The 12,636-nt window shown below is 45.4% G+C and overlaps 1 long non-coding RNA gene across 1 annotated transcript in view; it reads right to left on the bottom strand.

Annotated features, from left to right (window-relative positions):
• Window positions 1–11,361, bottom strand: part of LOC116422854 — a 42,487-nt gene extending 31,126 nt beyond the window's left edge. The window contains exon 1 of the long non-coding RNA XR_004233390.1: window positions 11,111–11,361. This is a non-coding gene — a long non-coding RNA (uncharacterized LOC116422854). The remainder of the gene's footprint in view (window positions 1–11,110) is intronic.
• Window positions 11,362–12,636: the final 1,275 nt, after the last annotated feature.

Raw genomic sequence — 12,636 nt, 5'->3', positions numbered from 1 at the left:
TACTGTCCAGAATCCCCTCCCTGAGACTTGAATTCGATGCAGAGTAAAGTCAGCAGAACCCCCAAAACAATAGGCACAAGGCTTTCCACGGAGTAAATGAAAAAGATCGGGAAAAGAAAGTTATGGAAAATAATGGAAAACCAAATAAAGTTCCCAGACAATAGATCTGGGAAGCCATTTCCCTCTTCTTGGCAGAGATGTGTGTGTGTGTGTGTGTGTGTGTGTGTGACTACTGAGGCAGAATACTGAATTAGTTGTCTGATATCGTCACCTTAGTGGGTATTTAAACTTGATAACTTCTCTCCGTTACAACGTCCAATTTCCCCATATTTCCATATATTTCTGACCAGTGCTTAGCTAGCACAGTGCCTAGTACAGAAGAAATGCTTATTCCTTTCCCCCATTCTGAAAACTAAATGTGCCAGGAAGAGGTGAAGGGCACGGGGCAGAAAGGTAGAAACTACTATGGGAGTCCAGATTCTTCCAAACTCTCCTATTTTCTAAGCTTCTTTATTTTTTTTTTTTTTGTATACACACACACACACACAATTTATTTATTTTGTAAAGCAAATTTTTACATTTGTTTTTAAAACTTTGAGTTCCAGATTCTTTCCCTTCTCTCCCCTTTCCTATTAAGAAGGCACACGTGAAGTCATGCAAAACTTTTTTTCCCTCTGGGGAGAGCAACTGGAGTTAAGTGACTTGCCCAGGATCACAAAGCTAGGAAGTGCTAAGTGTCTGAGGCTATATTTGAACTCAGGTCCTCCTGACAACAGGGGCGCCCTCTGACTGCCCCTAAAACACTTCCATAAAAGCCATATTGCCAAAGAAAATATAAATTTCCTTTCCCCCCAAATAAGACTTCTTTAGCAGACTTTGGCTAAGATTTCTTTAAGCCTGAGGATGTTTCTGCAGATACTTGTCCCATCACATCCTTAAAACATCCCTGATCCAGTTAAATGTAAACCCCGTGAGGACTGGAGCTCTTTTTCATTGTGCTTCTCCATGCTCAACCAGGTACTTAGTGGGAGTTTAACAAATACTTATTCAGTTGGATAGGACCGAAATCACAGTACTCTAGGAGGCAAGATTCGCAAACTTTTAATTTATTCCTCAAACAATCCGGGGGTCTGTATTATTTGCATTTCTCAGAAGAGGAAACTGGGGTTCAAAAAGATTAATTCAATTAATAATCATGAAGCACCTATTAGGTCTGGCATTTTGCTAAGGCTGGAGATACAAATAGAGGCAACAGACAACCTCTGCTCTTCCTCAACAAGGAGGAGTTTACAATCTAACAGGGGAGACAATATGTAAAGAAATACACACAAAGCAAATGCAAGGTTAAATGGGAGATAATTAAACAAGGGAAGGAATTAAGGGATCTTAAATAACTTGCTTGGAAATCACAATTCTGGGAACTTTGAGAGGCAGGAATTAAAAACATGTCTCAAGAGTGGATGCAGTGGATAGAGTACTGGAGTTGGGAGGACCCAAGTTCAAATCTCCACACTTAACCCTTACTAGCTGTGTGACCCTGGGTAAATCACTTAACCCTAATTGCCTTACTAAAAAATCCAAAACAGATCTCTGAGAAATCCTGGACTTTGTCCACTTGCTTATATCTACATGGGTGTGGATAGAACCTGGTTGTCGGTTATCTCATTCTTATCTAGCCCTTGGGCATTGAATGGGCAAAGATAAAACTGAAATCAGGGAAAGATCTTAATCCCAAAAAGCCAAAGACACCTCACCCTGGGCCATCCTCAATCACTCCACCTTTTTGTCTTGCTGCTGGTTTCTCTGAAGGAGAGGACAAGGCTGACAACTTTGCACAGCTCTGTCTCACTTCAATCTAATTCATACTCAAGTCAAGACCTGATTCTTGTGTGTCATTGGCCCTCTTCAAGAACAAAGAATGAACAATGACAATAGAGTCTCAGACACTAGCTGTGTGACCCTGGGCAAATCACTTAAGCCTGTTTTGCCTCAGTTTCCTTACCTGTCAAATGAGCTGGAGAAGGAGATGCCGAACTACTTCAGTATATTTGCCAAGAAAACCACAAATGGGATCACCAAAAGTCAGATATTTCTAAAATGACTCAGCAGCGATAACATTCCTTCCAGGGTTGTTAATCAATGTTTATTAAGCACCCACTATATAACAATTGTTCTTCAGACATTTTGGCCATACTGGAATGGTTTGCCATCTCCTTTTCCAGTTCATTTTACAGATGAGGAAACTGAGGCAAACAGTAAAAATGACTTGTCTCAGGCAACACAGCTAGGACATTTGACACCAGATTGGAATTTAACTCTATCCACTGAGTCATCAGTTGCCACTATGTATTAGGTACTGTGCTAAATGCTGGGGATACAAAAAGAAGTAAAAGTCCCTGCCTTCAATGAGCTTACAATCTAATGGGGGAAAACTGTGCGAACACACACACACACAATGAGACAATATACAAAAAGCACTCTATAATTACTAGTTGTATTATGTGATTGAATGAGAAGTTTAAGAGTAGACCAAAACATCATTTTTAAGACCAGCAGCTCATCCAAGACATCCGTTCTGAGATCAGCTCTGTAATAAGGAATTCTTTCACTTGGGGCAAAATAGTTGTTGAGGGGAAGGCACCTCATTCCCCAAAGAATCTGGAGTTCATAATCTTGTGGGGATCACAGGAAGCCTGACCATGATGAGGGATCCCTGGGAGAGGCGTTAGGCAAGGGAGGAGGGGGGCCAGGCAAGAATCATGGAGGATGTGAACTCTGATATAGCAAAAGTTTTCTCCTGAGAAAGAAGTGCACTCCTAATTGTTGGCAACCTGGGACAAAGTCCCAGTGCCCTACCCTCATAATGGCTTATCTATCCTAAATACAAAGTGTAACAGATTCCACCGATCACTGAAGTGAAACAAAGCAAAAAGACCCTTAACTGGATCCGGGATAAGGAGACAAAAAGTCTATTCCTGGCCTTGCTTAATCACCTTCTAAAAGGAGACGTCACATGCCCAGTCTTGAGCCTTACTTTCCCAAAATGAAAAATGAAGAGAAGAATCCCCTTTCTTTTTCTCTTACTTCATAGGAATGTTATGAGACTAAATCGGGCTTTCTGTCTGCGGTGTTAGAAATTCCAGGCATCCTTATTATTATTCTCTTGGCCCCGGGCCTTTATGCCTCAAATTTGGGGTGAAGTCATCAGCTAAGAGCCCAACAGAGGAAAAAAATCAAGACGACTTAGTCCATTCTGGGATATCTCCCTTATCTACCCTCCTCCCTACCTCAAAATAGTCTCTCTGGCCTTTCCTCTGATCTAAGAGTAAGAAAAAAATCTCCTCTTTCTTCCAAGGGCTCCATCTGGCCCCTGAAATGTGGGTATCATGTTCCCAAGACTTTGGTCCCTGCACTCTGCTTTTCTCAGAAAGTAGCAGCCAGACGACAGACCCGGAGCCATAGGATGGCAGATACTTGGAGGCCTTCCTAGTTTTACGTCATCTTTGCAGGTGAGGAAACTGAGGCTAACGAAGATGAATCAAAGGTCACCTAAGAAATAATGGCAAACCTCAATTTGAACCTAAGGCTTCTAACTCCAAATCCAACATGCTTTCCAACCCCCTTTCATTTGGCAGATAAGAGAACAAAAGCCTGGAGAGTTGACAGAGATTAGAAAAAGGCAGACACTAAATTAAAAACCCCAGGCCCCTGATGCTAAATTATTGTTTGCATATATAATCCACTTCCTTAGGGAGCAATTAGGAAACATTAAAGAAAACCAAATACATCTAATAGTAAAAACAAAAATATGCAAAAAAATATTTTAAGAAAACATATGATGAAGGAAGATTGGACCAGGAGATGGGAAAGAACCAGCAAAGAAATGAGATCAGTTATTAAAAATGAGTTCAGCTTTGATTCTCTAATGCCTTAGAGGGCAGGAGCTGTATTTTATGTATTTATTTGAGTCCAAGAATCAATCAGTTAACAAGCTTTGATTAAACCCCCACTGGGTGCCAAGCTGGAGGCAGTATGTCACTGGAGATAGAGATCCAACTTTGGTGTCTAGAAAGACCCTGGTTCAAGGGCTGGTTCTGATATGCTGTATGACCCACGTCAAATGACTCAACTGGAAAAAGACCTAGCTCAGCATGTGAAGTTCCAGGTCCAAATACTATTTCTACTCCTGTGCATCTGTGTGAGTCTGGGCCTCCTCTAGTAGCCTAGAAACTCAGTCTTTCAATGGCCACAGCAGAGGTAGAAGTGTCTCTAGTGGAAGAAATGGAAATGATTTGCATTGGAGTTTCCCTGAACCTATGAAATCACAGGTCTACCTTCCCACCCCAATCACGTACCCGGCTTTGAAAACGCAGAGACAAAAAAGAAAAGCTCCACCTTTCCTATAATAGCTTGTGTTCTATCAGGAAAGCAGCGGGCATATGAGTAAATTCAAATAAAATAAAATAATAGCTGACATTTATTGCACATTTCCAACATTTGCAAAATCTGTACATGTTGTCTCATTTGCAATTACAAAGGGATTTGCAGGGACACTAACAATTGGGGGAATCAGAGATCATGGAGGAGGTGTTAGAAAGCTCGTCTCTGTGAGGGGGGATAACCCTTTTGCATTTGCCACATGCAGCCTAGTTCTTTGAGATCATAGATACCAAGCTGAAAAGGACTTTGAGATCAGCGAGTCCTCTCATTTTAGAGATGAAGAAACATAGAGAAGAGTCGGATCTTCCTGACTATCATATATTGCGCCACCTAGCTGTGACTTAGTGTCACAGATCTAAATGCAGTGAATTCAGCTCCAGGTCTTAGAATTAGGGATTCAATCAAATTTAACAAGCATTTTAACAGGTCTACCACATGACAGACTCTGTGCTAAGTATCAGGAAGACCTGAGCTAATTAATAATTCTGCCTCAAACGCTTACTAGCCATGTGACCCTGAACAAATCACGCAACCTCTCTGTTAGACTCGGTTTCCTCAACTGTAAAAATAATAACACTCCCTGCCTCCAAGAATTAATGCAAAGAAAAAATGTGTAAAGGAATTTGCAAAGCTTAAGTACCATACCACAGTACACAATACTATATACATGCTATATGATATAATATGTGCACTGTACTGTATACATACTATAAGACAGCATATGGTACTATGTAAATATATATATATAAAATGATATAGGCTATTCCCACTATGTTATAGATACAATATTACACACATCACATATAGCCTCTGACTAAATAGTAACTAAGAAGAGACATTAGAGATTCTTCATTGGCAGAGGGAGTTACTAAAAGAAACACTCAGCCAACATCGGTTACAGTGTGTCAGGCACTGTGCTAAATATCTCAGGCTACAAAGAAAAGCAGACCACATAGTCCCTGTAATCAAAGAACTCATAGTCCAATGTGGTAGATGATATGCAAACAAAAAGAAACAAATCAGATCCACAGATACTCTGTTGTTGTTATTTAGTTCTGTTCATGCTGGATTCTTCATGACCCCATTTGAGGTCTTCTTGGCAGAGGCACTGGAGTGGTTTGCCATCTTCTTCTTCAGCTGATTTTACAGACGAAGAAGCTGAGGTAAACAGAGTGAAGTGACTTGCCCAGGGTCACACAGCTAGTGACTAAGGTTGGATTAGAATTCAGGCAGATAACGCCAGGCTCAGTGCTCTATTCCCTGTGCCACATGAGCATCCTACACAGATATTTTCACATTTTCCAAATCCTGATCATTGTAAGATACACAGTCCCTACCCTCAAACAACTAACGTTTTAATGCAAACAAATATTCCTGAGCCTCAAAAACATACACACAAGGACAACAAATATACAGAGCACACATTTGTAAGGAAATATGGAAAAGCCTATACAAAGAAATGCCAAGTGACATCACTTAATGCACATAGAGCAAATTTTGTACTTCCTGTAGAGTATGGAACATTGAGACACAGAGCTCACGTCCTGACTCCAAATGTGACCTCAGAATCAGTTCTCCTGAACCTTGGGCAAGACACTTAACCACCAGCTGCCTCAGTTTCCTCATCTGTAAAATAAGGATAATAATAGTACCTACCTCTCAAGTTGTTATGAGGCTTATAAAATGTCTTTCAAACTTAAAGCACTGTGTATATGCTAGCTATCACGATCAGTGTCACGGATTTAAAAGCTAGATGGACGGGACCGAGGGAGAGATGCTCAGAGATCCTTGATTTTATTGGAGATGGACTCAGAGACAGGTGAAGACTTGCTCAGGATCACAAAGCATCTAAGTGATAGAGCTGGAATGAGGACACAATTAGCTCCTACCTTATTTTAACTTTCTCTCTCTCCCCAATACTTACAGCTAATTCTTCCCTGAGTCTTCCTAATTCTAATGCCTACTCTCTATTGATTATCCTGTCTATATCTTATTTGTATATTGTCCCTGGCCCCTTTAGGCAGAGGGCCCTTTGAAAGTAGGGACTATCCTTTGCCTTTCTCTGTATTCCTAGCACTTAGCACAGTGCCTGACACACAGCAGGTGCTTAATAAATGTTTTTAACTTTTTTGACTGAGCTTAGTGCTTGGTACCCAACAAGTGTTTAATAAATATTTATTGACTTTTTTGATCCAGTTCAATGCCTGGCAAATACTAGGTGCTTAATGAATGTTTATTAACTTTTTGACTGTTTAGTGCTTGATACCTAATAGGTGCCTAATAACTGTTTTATTGAGTGATAAATAATCCATTAGTCTTATATTGCACCACTTGTGTATCTGCTTTTGTTTTAATAGTTCAGTTTAAGAGAGACTTGGAGAGACTTGCATGAACTGATGCTAAGTGAAATGAGCAGAACCAGGAGATCATTATACACTTCAACAACGATACTGTATGAAGATGTAATCTGATGGAAGTGGATTTCTTTGACAAAGAGAGCTAATTCAGTTTCAATGGATCAATGAGGGATAGAAGCAGCTACACCCAAAGAAAGAACACTGGGAAATGAATGTAAACTTTGCATTTTTGTTTTTCTTCCCGGGTTATTTCTACCTTCTGAATCTAATTCTCTCTGTGTAACAAGAGAACTGTTTGGTTATACACACATATATTGTATCTAGGATATACTGTGACATATTTAACACGTATAGGACTGCTTGCCATCTGGGACAGTGATGGAGAGAGAAAGGGGAAAAGTCGGAACAGAAGTGAGTGCAAGGGATAATGTTGTAAAAAATTACGCAGGCATGGGCTCTGTCAATAAAAAGTTATAATTATTAAAATAATAATAATAATAAATAAAAATTCAAAAAATAGGTGTTTATAACTTAAACAACATTTTTTAAGAGAGATGATTGGGCTACCATTAATGCTGGATGATGTGTCAGTGTCACTCTTTTAAAAATATAATTAAAAATGAATTCCCCCTATTTTGCCCCGGCCACTCACGAGCCAGATCCTACTTTATGCAGCAAACACAAGAGCTTACATTTCTTTCATTTCTAACCAGGATCAGCTTCCCCCCCTGCTCAAACAATCTAGTGGTCCCCTGATTCTTCTTTAAACTTATTTTTAATTGTTTTTTATTCTGTTTGAGAAAAGTAGATTACTCCTTCCCCATTCCTTCTTTGGCACACTGCAGGCCACTTCTTAGGGCGGCAGCAGAGAGTCACCAACTGTGGCTGCCATTCTAATCTAGTAAAAAGATCAGACAGGGCACAATTCTCCCATCGATTGCCTCCTGGCTTCCCAGCAAGGGTCCAGAGTGTCCTCTGCCAGGGCGCCCAGGGCCGGCCCAGTTCCACTGAAAGCCACAGCCTCCCTCCCTTCAGATCCTCCTGCCAAGGCCTGGATGAAAACGGCGGAGTTTCTAAACCTCCCTGTTCAGTATTCATCCTGAAGGCAGGAGGCACATTTCTCAGCTACCTACTGTTCCCTTACCACCCCCTCTCCTTTTATATGCCACAAAACGCCAAGTGGACAGAACATTGTGCCAGAGGATGAAATTTAGGGAAAAAAAAACACAAACTGGGCAAAACTAAAAATAAAACCCAGGAATGCCATGTCCTGAGAGATTGTTTGATAAAAGAACATCAGGGCTAGGAATTATTCCTATAGCTCTCAGGCTATACCACCTTCAGCAGGTATTTAGGCTATGCCACCATAGTGGTGTATGGAAATCCCAGAAAAGAAACTCACTCCACCTTGATCTGCAACTTGAGATCACAGATTTAGAAGGAGAAGGGACCTGTGGGATCATACACCCCATCTCCTCATATTACAGATGGGGAAAGTGAGGCTCAGAGAGAGGAAATGACCTCTTCTCCAAGGTCACACAGGCAGGGCTACCAAGTCTAATTCTTCTTCTATTGTCCCCAAGCCAGGGCTTTTTCCACTATGATATACTGCCTCTGCAGTCTTAGAAATTTGATTTCAGTAGAAATGAAAGGTCAAGTGATTTACCTATAATCACAAAGTTACTCTCATGTTCCTCATCCGTAAAATGGGAACAATTCCCAGGGTTGTTCTGAGGATCAAATGAATGAATATACAAAAAGTCCTTTGCAAGCCTTTGCTGCAGGAAAATGTAGTGATTACTTCAGGTTACAAAGAGGCTAAATAATCTGCCTATGATGCTCAGAGAGGTAGGAGGCAGAATTTGAATTGAGCAGGAAAGAAAATGAGAATTCTCTTCTCATTCAATCCCTTCATTTTATAGATGAGGACAAGGAAACCCAGAGAACACTTGCCCAAGGTTACAGAGGTAGAAAGGAATAGAGTCTGAACTTGGGGTTTCTAGAAGGAGACTTTTGGAGTTAAATGACTTACCTGGGTCACACCACTATAGAGTATCTGTGGTCAAATTTGAACTCTGGTCTTTCCTGTCTGCAGGGCCAATGTTCCATCCACCTAGCTGCCCCAGAGAACTGGAATCTGAATTTCTTTCTCCAAATCGCACACCTTTCCTATTGTATGTATCATTCTTTCGGCTTCAATTCCTGACTTCAAGGCCCCTCCCTTCTCTCAGAATAGCCTTCTAAAATTTGCCTCGTTCCCACAAAAACCCCACTCCTAGTAACTGCTAAAGATCTCATCCCCATTCTACAGATGAAGGAAGTGACTTATCCAGGATCACACAACCAGCACAAGTCAGAGCTACGATTCTGAATCCCAGACTCCCCAATTCCGAGTCCCTGAAATCCCAAGGCTTCAGCTAATTTTTGTAGCCGGATTAAACCTGCTGGTTTACGCAAAGGGAGACCAACGCACACAAAAAGTCTTTATCTCGGTTTCCTTGCATTGGATACTTTGTAAATTGACTGGTAGCCTCTGGCTTTCTCTCTCCCCCGCCCACCCCCGTCCCAGCCAGACACCCCGGGCCTCGGGGCCTAGGCAACAAAGCCTTTCGGTTCCCTCCCCTGAAGATCCACCCAGGTCTGCCCAGTCCCTGGGAGAGGCCTCGACAAGCCCAGGCAAGCCCAGACACGGCCTCCGAAATCAGATTTCCTTTCCCATTTCCCAGGCCCGGGTGCTGAGGCGGGGAAGGGGGGCGGGGAGGGGAGACCTCCCGCCTGTTGTCTAGAGGCCAGGGAAATTCAGGCCGTGGTTTGCCCCGGCCCCAGATGGAAGGAGTGGCCGCTGGCTGCAGCTTCCTTGAACCCACTAAGGAAAGCAGCAACGGGGGTGGGGGTGGGGGGATTGGAGGAGGGGACTGGGGCTGCTGCTGGTGCTGAAAGTGGAAGGAGGCAGGGATTCCTCAGCCCGGGTCACTGGCGCAGCCCGGGAACCCGCAACTCGGGAGTGATTGGAAAAAGCAAAGCTGGCGAGCGCGAGGAATACTGCAGCAATTACATCACGAAACCACCAGCCCCGAGAACCCGAGCTTCAGGCACAAGCCATTGATCCGGCCGGGCCCGGCTGAGCCCACTCACGCCTGCTGGCCCGGGCCCAGCCCCTCCGGCCTCCCCGGGCCCAGCCCCTCCAGCCTCCCCAGCTTCCTTCCCTCGGTCCCGGCGGTTGGGCGGCCCGCAGAGGGCAAGCTGGAGGCGGCCGGTGGGCGCCCGGCTCTTCGAGCTGCCCCGCTCCTCCTCTCCTCGCACCTGGGCTCCCCGGCCAGCCCGCGCGCCCGCCCTCCCCACCTCCCCTCCTTCACGCTTCCGCAGCTCCCCGGCCCCGGCCCGAGGCGGCCGATCGATCCCTTGGCCCGCGGCCCCAGAAGCCCGGGCTGAAGCTTGCCAGCTTCCCCTAATCCCCCATCACACCCGGAGCTTTGCGCAGCCACGGCCGCGAGAGGGGAAACAAGATTCTCACAGAGAAAAAAAAAACCCTGAAGTTTTCCAAAAGTGCTCCACCGCTTTCCTTTTTTTCCCCACTAAGAAAAAGGGGGAAGAGAAAAGAATCCTCAAGTTTTCCCTTTAAAAACTACTCTTTCCCTATTCATTTTCCCAATAGTCTGGAAGGGAAATGGCTAAAGAATTAGGCTCCGTAAAGAGCTTTGCAAAACCTTAATGTGCAACATTATTGGCATCTAGTAGTAGTAATAGTAGTAGTGACCGGAGGAGGGTAGCCCAGATCTGCCGTGCACACGTTTAATGGACGCACTGGAAAGGAAGAAAATTGACTCCAAGGCCAGCTTTGGAATCCCCAGCCCAGTTTCGGGCATACAAAAGGTGCTTAATAAATGCTCGTTTCTCTCTCCGACTTAAGTCAAAGGAAAGAAAAAGTCGGAACGTAAGGCACTGAACAGAAAGGGAACGCGAAGGTTAAAAGTCCCCAGCCCCGAGCTTTTATTAGGGTGGGGGGGGAGGAGGTCTGGAGAGGTTAATGAGTGGCCCGAGTTCACCCGCCTCGGGCTTGAACCCGGCGTCCCGGAGAGTTGTCCACCTCCGGCCAGCCCGGCTTCACCGCCCCGGTTCCGAACGAAGCCTAGCTCGGGGAAGTTCGGAGCCAGGGAAGGAGGAGGGGAGGCCCGGGCCCCGGCTGCGGCAGGATGTCTCGCTCCCTCCTCCCCCAGGTGAAGGCTCCCCAGGGAGGGGGGGGGCCGCAGGGGGGGGGTTGGCCAGCCGGCCGCTGCCCACCACCCGCCGCGGTTGGGGACCCGGCAGCTTACCCGAGCGGGCGCGCGGAGCTTCCTCCGGGGCCGGGGTCTCTCGGCCGCGGGCGGGAGGCGGAGGGGGCGAGCGGCAAAGTTGAGCGGCTGGTGCAGTGGCCGCCCGCCGCCCGCACACAATGACACGCTCGGGCAGCTCGGGCTGCGCGAACTGCCCAGCTCAGCAGAGTTCCCCAGTGCCGCAGCCCAGCCTGCAGGAGCGCCGCATCTTAGCATGTGCTGGGACTTTTAAAGGGGAACGCCACCTCTGGGGTGGGGGAAGGGGGAGGACGGAACTGGCGAGCGAGGGGGGGAGGGACGGGGAGGAGGGAGGGGGGAGGGGAAGGGGTAGCTGCGTCCCAAACGGCCTTACTGAATCTCAAGCGCAGGAGGAGAAGAGCCTCAAGGTTAGGGCCCCTGCTCCCTCCCGGCGCAGCGGCGAGGATCTGGGTTCTAATTTGACTCGATGGCTAACTGCCAGCGAGACCTTAGGCAGTGACTCAACCTCTCCCAGCCGCTTTTCGCAAAAGGGTGGGGAAGGGGAGAGATTGGAGGACTAACTCTAATCTCTCTTTAAAATTAAAATTAAAAAATTTAAAATGTCTTTGGCGCTCCCAATCTTTCAGGCTCCTCGTCACCCCACCCCTTTTCACCAATCCCCAGAGGGGAGCTGAGAAGAGGAACTAGACCCGAGTGAAATTCACCAATTCCGTTCCGGGAACCTTAAAAGGGAGCCGAGCTTGTGCCCGAGGCTAGGAGAGAAAGCCCAGGTCCCTTGCCTCCAGGGCACTGCCTGTCTAGTAGGGGGCCACGAACACGGATTTCCTTGCCAGCTGCTGGCGCATTTAGCCTTCTCTGAGTCTCTCTGACTTACTCTTCATTTATTCTCTATAAATATTCTGATTCTCTCTGATTTGTTCTTCATTTATTCTGTATAAATATTCGGGCAAATGAAACCCCTAGAGAAGCTGAAGCTCTACCTGCATTCCCAGGGTCCAGTGCAGTTCCTGGTACACAGTAGGTGCTCAATCAATGCGTGTTGATTGGGCGGGTTGAATTATATGTCCTATTCTGGGGGCCACCCGCAGCAGGGGAAGAAAGAATGCTGAGTTCTGGAGTCGGGGAGGGCTGGTCTTTCTAACGGTGGTGATCTTGACCAAATTACTTCAATTCTCTCCTTAAATGAGGGGGATTCACTAAATGTTCCCTAAGAGCTTTTAAGCTGTAGACATGACAATCTATGTCGAGCCCCCAGTCCTGGAGAAAACAGGTCTTGACCCTTCCTAATTGTGTGACTTTGGACAAGTCAGGTGAAAAGAGGGTTAATAATGTTTATGTTGCCTGTCCTACAGGATTGTTGTGAGGATTTGGTAGAAAGGACTGCAGAAATGAGAAATCTTATTAATAATTCAGTTCAGAGTGAGCATCTGCTAAGTCATGCCCTTATGAAAGGCATCAGGGATACAAACAGAACAGGTCCTGCCCTCGGTGGACTTCAATTCTACTGAGGAAAAGTGTATAAAAAGAATTAAGTGGAAAGTATATAG

Source organism: Sarcophilus harrisii, chromosome 3, assembly GCF_902635505.1.
Source record: "Sarcophilus harrisii chromosome 3, mSarHar1.11, whole genome shotgun sequence".
NCBI lineage: Eukaryota > Metazoa > Chordata > Mammalia > Dasyuromorphia > Dasyuridae > Sarcophilus > Sarcophilus harrisii.
The sequence above is the reverse complement of the archived record's forward strand: the minus strand, read 5'-3'. Positions and strand labels throughout refer to the sequence as shown.